The sequence below is a fragment of the Mauremys reevesii genome, linkage group 16 (assembly GCF_016161935.1).
Source record: "Mauremys reevesii isolate NIE-2019 linkage group 16, ASM1616193v1, whole genome shotgun sequence".
NCBI lineage: Eukaryota > Metazoa > Chordata > Testudines > Geoemydidae > Mauremys > Mauremys reevesii.
In genome coordinates this window covers 17,978,236-17,990,541 of record NC_052638.1, presented here as the reverse complement: position 1 = coordinate 17,990,541, position 12,306 = coordinate 17,978,236, and the positions used below count along the sequence as shown (strand labels likewise).

Genomic DNA, 12,306 nt, shown 5'->3' with positions numbered 1-12,306 from the left:
TCCCATGGGTGGGTTGTTTTGACATCAGTGGCAGCCACTGTTGGACAGAAAGCTGTAAATGTTTGAATATCATAAATATTTCTGGGGAAATAATTTTCAAGGAAAGCAGATACAATATGGATAAAGAAGGGAACATAAAATATAGTTAATAAACACAGTTTTTCTTACCAGGGAAAGGAGCTAATAAAAAATGATAAAAGCAAAAAAAAAAAAAATTTTTTTAAAAAGGGAAGAGAAGAACAATGAAGGTGGCTGTATCCAAATATTTATTTGTTGATTTATATAACCCATTTCACATGCTTTACACAAGTAAACACTATGGACACACAGGGATCACTGCTTCATTGGCCACTGAAATGCAGCTGTCATCATGTTTACTCATTGTCAGTATTAACTGGATGATTTATTCCCGAATGTTTTGACTTTATGAATTGATCATAATTGGTTCTCTCTCTGTGTTCAATACTCAATATTTGAAATTCAAGCTACTTCTTAGTTGTGATTGGTCAGATAAGAGATATGATATTGTGATGCTCCTGTGGCCATATCTCAAATGCACCACTGACTCGTGCTTTTGGCTAGGAGTCCAGTAGGAGATGATGTAGGCTTTTCTGAGCCAGACGGGGATTTTAATCTAGTCAGCAATTGTCCTAAACAGAAGGAATCCCAGTTGACCTATTAGGGCAACTTTTATTTCTCCTTTGTGCCACAGAGCTGTACAAATTGGACACACCAGTCTCTTGCAAGCTGCCCCGTATGCCTATAATATCATTTCTTATCATGTAGATGGTGCAACCACTTCGCCTTCAAATCTCTTCTGAAAGTCTGTCTCTTTCTACAGTCCCTCAGACAATGAGCTTCTATTTACATTTTTTAAAAAGTAAGAGAATTAACAGCAAAACCAGACTGTACCTGATACATGGTGCACTCCCGAAGCAAACATATAACCACTTTCCATGTACAGACGCTCCCCGACTTACGCAATCGTTCCGTTCCGGAAAGCCTTGCGTAACCGGAATTTTACTTAAGTTGGAAACTCTATTAAACCACCCATGACTAGCCACAAACTTTGCATTAGGATCACTGTCTTTTTCCTTTCCATCTTCGAAAATACTTTTAGCCTTTGCTTGAATAATCATTAGACTGAGCAGCACACATTTTTGAATCTGATCTTCCATCCAAAGTGTTAATAACTTTTCCATTTCATAGATAGCACCAGAACACTGCTTCGTTATGACTGTTGATTTTAAAGGAGCAGACCCTTTCACGTGCTTTTTTATGCATGCACTATCATTCAAAATACTTTTCACTGTTGAAGTATCCAAATCGAGTTCATGAGCAATTGACGACAGGCTTTGTCCGCCTTCGTACTTTCATTTTCTGCTCTAAATCAGTCTTTTGCTTACGAACTTGTCCTGCACCCTTGCCGTCACTTGGTTGCTTTCCAGGCATGATGTGAATGAAATAATAGGGTGAAATAACAGAAATACAGTATCACTGAAATAACACGAGACTGAGAGACTGTGAGAGCACAAAGCCTTCCCTTGTAGGAGATGCTACTGCTGTATTCCTCTGCACACCGCAGTAAAGTACTTTGCATTTCCATATGCTACACAATATTTCCCGCACCTCGAAATTTTTATTTATACCTTATGGAACTTTTTGCGTATGGTCGAATTTGCGTAAGTTGGGTCTTTCGTAACCCGGGGAGCGTCTGTACGTCCTCCTTTCTCTTCTATGACTCAGACCTGCTATGTCTCATCATAGCCACATTCAATTAGTATATTCCAGGGGGTTAGATAATAGAAGATACCCTAATGCCCCTATATAAATCCATAGTACACCCACACCTTGGATACTGTGTGCAGTTCTGGTTGTTTCATCTGGAAAAATATATTTTAGAATTGGAAAAGATACAGAGCAGGGCAATGAGAATGATTAGGTGTATGAAACAGCTTCCATATGAGGAGAGATTAAAAAGACTGGGACCGTTCAGCTTAGAAAAAGGACCACTCATCCAGCTAATTCTCTTCAGTTGTTTTTCCCTCATGTGAGGCTTGGGCTATGGCTACACTTGCACTTCAAAGCGCTGCCGTGGCAGTGCTTTGAAGCGCTGCGTGTAGTCAAAGCGCCAGCGCTGGGAGAGAGCTCTCCCAGCGCTGTCCGTACTCCACCTCCCTGTGGGGAATAACGTACAGTGCTGGGAGCCGCGCTCCCAGCGCTGGGGCTTTGACCACACTGGTGCTTTGCAGCGCCGTAATTTGCAGTGCTGGAGAGGGTGTGTTTTCACACCCTGCTGCAGCGCTGCAAATTTGCAAGTGTAGCCATGGCCTTAGAGAAGGAAACCCCTTCTGCATCTGAAGAAGTGGGCTTTTTACCCACAAAAGCTTATGCCCAAATAAATCTGTTAGTCTTTAAGGTGCCACCAGACAGACTAACATGGCTATCCCTCTGATACTTAAAAAACTTGAACATTGAGAAATCCTTCTCCCTCCTCCACCCCGATCAAATATTGTGGTCTCTCCTGGCAATAAGTTTAAAATAAATTGCTTTCAAATGAAAATAGAAATAAAATCTAGGAAAACATTCTTGTCTGTGCCTAATTTTGTTGTTCTGTCGAACTGATATGAAACTTTTACATTTCAATTACAAAGCACATTTCAATCTAAACTTCTTGGGTAAATCAAATTTGGACTACCGAGATTTCTGAAACTGCTTTTAAAAAATCAAATGTAAAACATCTTTTACAATCCCAGATAAGGGCATTTATTTGAGAAGGAACCAGAGAATTAGTCTGAAGAGTGCAAAAACATTTTAATGCCAACAATATTTTACTCCATAGACTACCTCACTTAACCATCTATTCCACCTCATATGAGCAAAATAATAGCCCAGAGGAATGCTTCATGCAGGATCATTTAATTTTGCTCAACAAAGTGCTACTTTTAGCTGGGAAAAATATTCTCATAAAATGGTGGGCAACCAAGTAGGCAGTACAAAGCCAAATGACATCACCAGTTTCTCAATGCAACAAAAGATCAATGGCATCCCCCCTTGCTGAGTGAAAATTAGCAGCAGGTCCTTGCACAGTGCAGATACTTTGAGAGGGGGTATTGTGTCATCGTTTTATTTGGTATTTCTGCACGTTGGCACCTATCTTGAAAGCACAAAAACTGTTTACTTTAGCTCTGTAAGTAATTTCCTGTATTTTATATTAGTTAATCATGATGTACTCTGTGCAAAGGAGATCAATTTCCAAATGTAAACAAAGAAGCAACCCTGAGAATTGTTTAAATTTAGGAGCTATCATCCAGTTCTCAAAAATTAATGGTTTAGGAAAACAAGCTCCAAAACTGTTGCTTCCACTAAATTTGAAGCATGGATCAGAAAATCATACTCTCAGACCTTGCAAATATTAGATTAAATGAGATCAACCCAACTTTTGTCATGACCAAATCAACATCATGACTGTTTCTCATTTCTAAATTAAAAAAAGAACTATCAATGAAAGAACCACAGAATTGACTATACTTATGAGCAATGTAAAGCTACTAACTTGTTTCGCAAATACAGTATTCCCATATGAAAAGAGATGCGTTTGTGAATACTGGATCCTGGCACAAATTCCACATTGTTATCAGTCAGTGTTCATCTGATGCATTGTCTATGTGGGACCAGGTTGTGCCCTTGCCAGGGGATTATCTGTGATCTGGTAGGTGTTTTCTAGCTTTGATGTCTATGAGCCATTGAATTTAACTCTGGCTTTCTACTGAGAATTTTCATTTACCATTTCAATGTATTCTATCGCAGATACAATTAACATGCTATGTTGCACAATACGTCAGAGAATATAATAAATTATACAGAGAAGTTGAGAGCAAAAATAAAAAATGGGTCCTGAGCTAACAATAAAGCACAAATAAAAGCCAGTAAAGAAGAGAGGAAACATAACTATAATAAAATAATACATCCTCTACCAAATAGAGAGAGAGAGAGAAAATTCCAACCAGGTGTGTCTGATAGAGGTAATATACGTCCTGTTTGCAATGGACAGCTTGAACAAAGGCTATTTTCAGTTCTCATTATGTCCTGGTATTCCAATAATATCCTGTCAAATTAATTCATTTAATCCCTGGTTGAATGCTAACTCATTGTTCAAGCTGTTCCCAATCTGTAGATTTCTGCAGTAGAATGAATTCAGCATAAGCCTTCTCACACTTTCTTTCTTGCTTTCACAGTTTCATTTCTGTACACACATATTAGTATCATTTCTCTTATATTTACCATTGTTTGTATTTTTTGAATATCACAGTACAGCAATATAAGCTCCCCAAGGCAGGGGCTTCATATTTATGGCCCCAATCCAGCAAATCATTTAAGCGCATGCTTAATTTAAAGCATGTGAGTAATTTGAATTATCTCAATCATTGCTTTGATGGACCAGGGCAATATATCTGGAATACAGCCTGAACCTGCACATTTTATAGTCTTATATTTCTGTCATATGAGTGATTGATCCATTAAGTTGTTATAAATTGTTTGCAATTATACTTGTCGTTTTACAATAATATATTGAAATTGAACCTGAGAGAACTCCTCAATGATATGTTCTGCTGCGGTAAGGGTGACCTGAAAAGGTAGAAGTCTTTCCATTTTCATTTTTACGAAGAAATCAGCTATCTGAGGCAAAAATCAGTCTTTTTGTTTGGGATTTTTCCCTCCACTTGTGAAAGCTGCTTCTTTCTTTCTGCAAAATAGTCAAGGAAAGAATGAAAAATGGTTTGTTTTTTATTTTTTTTAAACAGACCTGTTGAAAAATAATTAATCACTGCAAAGGTTCTCCAAATATTCATTCTTCTCAGCATTGTGTAATAGAAAGATGCTCTTTCTTATGCAGCCACCTCTCCCACCAACACTCTCAAGGGCCTGATTGGCTCTGAGGAAAAGCTCCCTGGACTTTTGATTAAGAATTGCTGTTTTATTGGTTCATTTAGCTATGAATTCCTTTTCTTTTCCTGGAGTACCAGTATTGATCTCTGTGAAGAGTAAGGTGCAGGAATAGGTAATGCCTTAAACAAAGTCTCTCCTCCCCCTCACCCCCGCCCCCAGTATATTTTATTAAACAATTTAAGCAATGCTCTGTAAGCCGAATACCTCTTAGGCTTGTTCAGAAAGACAGACAGTGTAGTCCAAAGTACTCGTGCCACTGGAAAAAGTAAGTGGTATAAAGATAGCAAAATACCTGCCCTAAGCAGAGGGAAGAGGTTATTTTTCTAAATGGTTTGATATATCTCTGCCATACACATGTGCCTCTCTTTTCAAAGGAGGCATAATCATTGCCAGTGTGCTTCATTGAGATGTCATTGTCCATTATACTGTGCTGTGTGTAACAAAAGAAATACTCAAGTATATTGTTGCAGTCCTCTTCAGAGCAGTTGCAGGGCCCTTGCTGATAAAGTCCTTTCTTTCTCCCCACCAGGAAGGAACCATGCTCTTTCATTGGTATTCACATCTGTGTGAGTATTTCAAAACCATTGTTGAAGTCAAAGGGATTCATGCCTGGCCAGAGAGATCCTGTGAAATGTTTGATGTGCTACTGTAGGAAACAGAAATTTCCTTCAGTTTCCTTGGATGGAAACTTAGGCTCTTTGTTCCCTAGAACTCTGACTCATGGGCTACTCTCGTCAAAAGAAATTTGGGCTTTTTGTGTTATTTTTATATCAGGAAGAAACAGCTTTGCTTTGTTTGTAAGTTTAATTCGTTGTTGTTACTAAAGGAGAAACTTTAAAGAACTTTTTTCTGTAATAAATGCAAAAACATCCAGCATCTGTTTTCCTGTCACTGGTAAATAGTTGCTTTTTAAATACTGAAATACTGCAAAGGCAGTGATGTCTAGTGGTTAGAGCAAGAAATTGGCTAGCAGCATGAAGTGGTTTCATTCCTAGCTCTGCCTCTGGCCTGTTGTGTGACTTTGAGCAAATCATTTATGGCCTGGTTAGAGTTGTAGCTGCTCAGTACTTCTGCAAATCTGACCCTCAACTGCCATGCCACAGTTTCCCTGGGTTTATAATCAACGTAAAACTTCCACATGGAAATGCTGTGTAAAGCACAGTATTTTTAAAGCACCTTTAAATGGAGATCTTCAGATACAAGTTGATGTAGCTGTGCAATGGAATTGATTATTACCAGACATTAGGTTACATGGACCAGAGTCTAGTCAGACTATGTGAGGGTATCAAAGATATTTCCCCTCTCCCCTGCCACTTACATCCCTGCATAGGATCTGGCCACAATCCCAATGTAGGGCTTAGTTCCTTCTCCATCCTATTGTTCCAGGGGTGTTGGAGACAGAGGGACGGCCAGCAGTGATGGGAGGGTAGTGTTATGCTGTACCTTCTTGGAAAGTGGTGTAACAGGCAAGCAGCTATTGCGTGCTGCCTGTGAGATCCTAGGCAGCCGGGACTCTTCCAGGGGGCTGCAGCCAGTGTCTGTTCCCTTCACGATCCCTGCTCCTGCGAGGGCTGGCACATTTACTTCACAGAATGAGAGCAAGTGATAAGTGACAGGTAACTTATCTGTAACCTGGCACTTGTTGGGGCAAGCATGTATCTATGTGAATGCCATAAGAGAACAGAGAAATATTGAAAGAAACAGCATGTCTGTAGTATCAGCATTTTCAGAATTGGTGTGTGAATTCATAAGTGTGTCAGTATTTAAGCTGAGTTTATCTATAAAATCTTAGGTTTGGTTAGTAGCTCATCTTCCTCTTTCTGTTCCTTTATGTAGCTGTAAATAAACGGGCACGGTGAAAACGCTCCCCAGCTGTGTTGTCACTTGCGCTTTCATCTCAAGAGGCCTTGGGACCGCCATATATATGAGCCGTATTCGCTGGGCTCAGAAAAATACCTGGGAACAAGGGTGCCTTTAAGTCCCTTGGTACCACCCATGTTTTACCCTGAACAAGGACCTCTTAGGGCCCACTGAGAGCAGCCCCAGAATGGATGTAAGCTGTATAAGGTTGGTTTTATGGGGCATTGGAGCAGTGCAGAGTAGCTGGAGCAAAGTGTGCTTTGGCCACCCCTTCTACTTCCCCCTGGGGCTTTAAGGGCACTGGTTTTATTGTCCCCAGTGTTGTGGAATCTGGCTCTGGATGCAAACTTCTCTTTATTTCTCCCTCTTTTTGTGTTAAGTGTTTACAGGACCTAGCACAGTGAGGCCCTGATCTCTGATATGGGTCTCTAGGCACGGTATAACTATTTAAGTTAGGGCTATGATTTTTTTACTGATATAATTATACTGGTATAGCCCCAGTGAAATTGTAGTTATACCTGTATAAATGACCCTTATCCTGAATATCTTATTCCACTTTCTTTAGGGGAGTAAATTGTACCAGTATAAGCACCTTTGTATCAATATAACTGCATCCACACTAAGGGCTTCACTTGCGCGCAGCGGCTTCCAGGCTTTCCAGCGCTGCACACCACACACACCACACTGGCACAACCAGCGCTGCAACTCCCTGGCTGCAGCGCTGGCTGTACACCTGGCCAGGTTGGGGTGTAGCGATTGCAGCGCTGGTTGTGGGGGGGTCGGAGTTGTACCACTTTAATTATTCTGGTGTGGTTAAAGCAGTACAACTGTTGTGTGTGGATAAACTTAAGTCGATGCTTCAGATGAGAACTGTGCAAAATTGTTAGGTTTATTTATTGAGAATTTTGCAAGAAAAGTCATATTTCTTAAACTTTTAAGGAACTTTTAAAAAGGCATAAAGTTTTGTAAGGGAAAAAAACTTTTTTCCTTTTTAGGTTTTGGAAACCAAGAAAGTTTTCTGCTGCTGGGAATGGACTTTGTAGAGCTGGTCTGGTAACAAGTTATGTCTTTCATGTTCCTCCCAGCTGCTAACCTTGTTATCCTGCAACTGTTGTAGCTTTTTGCTAAAGGTTTAAATGAAAAATTAATGGCTTTTGTCTTTTTTTCCCTAACCTCAGCTTCTTTCCAGCCTCCACAATATAATTTTCCATACATTTCAAAATAAATTGTATATAATGTATATTTTTATTTAAAGTTTTATGTTTAAATAGCTGACTTCTTTAAATTGGCCTTTGCCAATTCTCTGAGCCTCTAGTCCTGCAAATTTATCTTTTATTTCCTAAGTTGATTTTTTTAAAAAGTTAAGCTACACATTCATATTATTATGATAATGGCAAAGATAAGATTTGAGAATCTCCAAACACTTTTCTTTCTTTCTTTCTTTCTTTGTGCTTGAGTTTTCCAGACCACTTTCCATAGACATATTTATTTACGGGCTTTTAAGAGAGATGATCACAACTCACTAATCATTGAATGAGAGGCATTGCTCAGTCCCTGCAGAGTAGGTTGAAATCTGAACACTCAATACTAATTAAAACTTTTCACTCCGTGATTATGGGAACTTAACTCTGTGGGTTCAGATTAAAGTGCTACATTCTGAAGTGTGTGGGTCAAGCCTCCATTTATGTAACTATTTTAAAATAGGAAACACTGGTTTTCACAGTGCAATGGTAACTAAACATTACATAGGCATTTCAGTTGCATGGTAAAACTCTCTCTTGCTTCTTCATGCAGCAGGTGGAGAGGTTTATGGCAGAAATCTACAAAATCTCTAGGTTTCCTTGTTGTCATGTTTCCTCTTGTTATTTCCAAAGATATTGTTGACTTCTGATTAGCATGAGACAGTGTGATATTGACTGGATGGTTGGAAGCCAAGTTGTACCAGAAGGGAAGACCAGGGGCATGTCACCACACACCTTGAATGACACATCGGATGTATGAAAACTTCATGTAGCTCATAGCCCATCTTTCATCTGTCCATCACTTTCCGCTTAGCTATTGTGGTTTGTTTACAGACAATTCTGTTTCCTTAGGCTAACTTGTTATCTGGATGGAAACATTCTCCTGTGAATGTAAACCCTGCACTCAACCACTTTCAAACTGCAGAGTTACTGACACCTGAGGTGCCATAAAATATATCTGCATGAAAGGGTGATACCTGGCTATCTTGTCCCTACGCATTGTTGATCTTAATGTTGAAGGATGGCATTTCTCAATACAGATTCCTTTGTGGGCTCCTTTAAAAGTTGCCTTTGAGCTGTTTAAAGTGTGCCTTGCATTGAATGGGAAATAGCTGAGTGTTGAGTGTTTTGCAGAGTGAATGTGCTGGTCAACTCCTATCACTGCGTGCCAGCAGGGAGTTTTTGTTCCCCAACACTTCAGCAATGCTGCCAAAGGAGATGTGCATGCTAAATAAGGCTTTCCTATTTGCCACAGTGCAAGCAAACTGGATGTTGATGCATTGCAATTAACATAGCAGGCAGGCAAAGTAATATCTTATATCATGTGTGATTTGTACGTTTGTCATTTCCTATAATGAAATGTGAAAAAGAAGCTTAAAACACTAACATTACATTGTTTTAGTAAAGATACAATGATTTCCAAAGAGATCAGGTACCCACAAATAGGTGAAGGAATAGAAATTAGTTGGGCTACCCATCCAGGATGAGAGCAAAAACACTATCAAGAGATGCAGACGCTCCCCGGGTTATGCAAGACCTGACTTACGCAAATTCGCACTCACGGAAAAAGTTCCATAAGCCAGAAATAGGATTTTTGAGTTGCGGAAATTTTTGCGTAATATACAGGTATATGTTTCCGGCTTACACAAAATTCGAGTTACGCAAGGCTTTCTGGAACGGAACAATTGCCTAAGTCGGGAGGTGTCTGTATTGTGGTAAACCTGTTTGCCCCCTTTCAGAGTGCAAACACTGTTTTCTGCCTATAATAGTTGGTTATGTAACTGTCCCTCCGTAATTAAACTGCAGAATTTATACCCAAAAGCCTGACATCTGCTGTACTAGAATGAAGTAAGTATGTGAAAAAAGGGGAGGGTAGAGAGGACTTTTAGCACTGGTTCTGTTACATCCAGGCTGATGGTCACTTCCAAAGATTTTATAAATTGATCCAGTGTTTGGAATAGTCATAGATATTATAAGGGCCTCATAATGTTAGGTGCTGTATGAACATGTAACAAAGGAATGAATACTCCTTATCCCAAAGATCGTACAATCGAAGTGTGACTATGTAGATAACAAGTGGATAAAACAAACTGATGGGGGAAGCACAAAGAATCAATGAGATGATCAAGTCAATGTAAATACAAACTGAAATGTCCCTCTTAGGCTATACCCACTCTTGTGTGCTTTCATTATTGTCTTAACTGAGAACAATATCTACATTTTCAGATGCTAAAACTCTGGCAGAGAGAATTCTCACACAAATTCTTATACAAATCTTGACTATCACAGGTAGACTTTATGTAGGCAGTTTAAATCAATGGGACTGCTCAGGTGAGTAAAGCCTACTCAAGTCAGCAGGCTCTGGATCTGAAAGACTTATTTGGTGGATTTAGGAATTTGTCCGTTCCTGGACTATGAGAGAGAGCAAAAGATGAATGTTGTGTTAAGCATCTTTTCAAAACAGGACAGATCCTGAAAAACTGCCTAGGAGAAATCTTGAGAATTCTACAGCTTCCTTCCCTGCACACCTGGCAGTTTTGTGTTGCAGTTAATGGCCCATCACATTACTTTTTCTTCTGAAGAAAAATTGTACAAGAAGTGGATATATTTTGACACTTTCAAAGTCAATACTTTAAAGTTTTAGTATACATGCCTCAAAAGAAGGTATGATTCTTGCAGGATAATATATATGTATGAAACTCTGAACATAATATCCTAGCTGTACAGTGATTTCTTTCTCTTCTGCCACAATTCACCCTAAAACAGGGCTGATATAAGATTAAGAGAGAGAAAATCTGGAGGTGATGGGTTGAGTTTTTCATGGTCCACCCAGTCACTGGCTTGATTGTCCTAAAGTTGTTAGGGACTAAGAAATCAAGGAAGAAATTGCATCTGATGAAGTGGGTTTTAGCCCACGAAAGCTTATGCTCAAATAAATTTGTTAGTCTCCAAGGTGCCACAAGTACTCCTCATTCTTTTTTCTCATTGTAATAGAAATTCTACATATAGCTGTGGTGGGGTAGATATGTTTTATGAGCATGAGTTTCAAATGAATATGTGTCACCACAAACTAGACCATTGTGCATGATTTACAGGCAATATATTTTGCAGAATAACTATTTTTAAATGTTTTAGAGAGTTTTAAGCAGTTGCTAGGTATATTTTTAAATACACTTTTCCCTTTGAAGGTTTCTTAGGACCATGAATCTAATTCTCAGATATTGGTGGTAGAAAGAAATGGCCACTAATATTTGAGATCCCTCTTAAAGATAGATAAGTTATTCTAGAGTACCTACATGGACCACATTATCATAGTATTTCTGTTCCTCACAATCTTTAATGTTCAATGCCATGATAATGTTGTGATTTGTAAGATCAGGTATCTGAGGCTCTATCAGCGCTAAAAGCAAGTACTGTACCTATTGGAAAGCCTAGGACTTTCCTTTTTCCAGTGTGTATCACACCAATTTATAGCCCTGATGGGTCACAAACCATCAGACCTCAAACCTGCCACTAGTCTATGACTGTTTGTGGTATCGGTGAGAACATGAGGTCGATATCAGAATGCCGTGTACAGTTGTGGTATAAAGATTTTTAAAAGAATGTTGAAAACTGGGGAAGGTGCAGAAAAGAGCTGCAAAAATTATCAGTGGTCTGGAGAAAACGCCTTACAGTGCTGAGATTTAAGGATCTCAATCCTGTAGCATTTATCAAAAAGAAGATTGAGGTGATTTAATTAGTGTATAAATACCTTCTCAGGGAGGAAATACTAGGCTTTTGAATCTCATGGAGAAAGGTATAACAAGAACCAATGACTGGAAGCTGAAGCCAGACAAATTCAAACTGGAAATTAGGCACAAGTGTTTACAAGCGCTAGTGACTAATTGGTGAAAATTACCCAGAGAAGCGGTGGATTCTCTATCTCTTGAAGTCTTCAAATAAAGATGATATGCTGTAGGCCAACAAGTTTTGAGGGCTTTAGGGGTAGTTGGGTTAAAATTAATGGCCTGTGATATACAAGAGATCTAATTGTCCCTTCTGGCCTTAAACTCTATGAATCTAGCCCGTCTTGGGCCACAGGCAAAACTGATTTTGTAGGGAAATTTCCCATTTTGGGAGCAGGGAAGAATGAAAGAGTTTTGTGGCTGGTGATTTAACAAGTGGTTTCACAGGATTTCTATTTGTCTCCTGTAGAATGTAACAAATTTAGCATAGAATTAAATGTGGAGGAGGACTGAGAGGCAGATCTGAGAAA

General features: G+C 39.2%; 1 protein-coding gene across 5 annotated transcripts in view; it reads left to right on the top strand.

Annotated features, from left to right (window-relative positions):
• Positions 1 to 12,306, top strand: part of NKD1 (NKD inhibitor of WNT signaling pathway 1) — a 371,729-nt gene that overhangs the window by 142,434 nt on the left and 216,989 nt on the right. The window contains exon 1 of one of the 5 annotated variants that reach the window (XM_039503846.1): positions 5,480 to 5,516. The exons of the other annotated variants lie outside the window; for them this stretch is intronic. The gene's annotated coding sequence lies outside the window, so the exon portion shown is untranslated. Of the gene's footprint in view, positions 1 to 5,479; positions 5,517 to 12,306 lie in introns of those variants that run through there. 5 annotated transcript variants of the gene reach the window in all.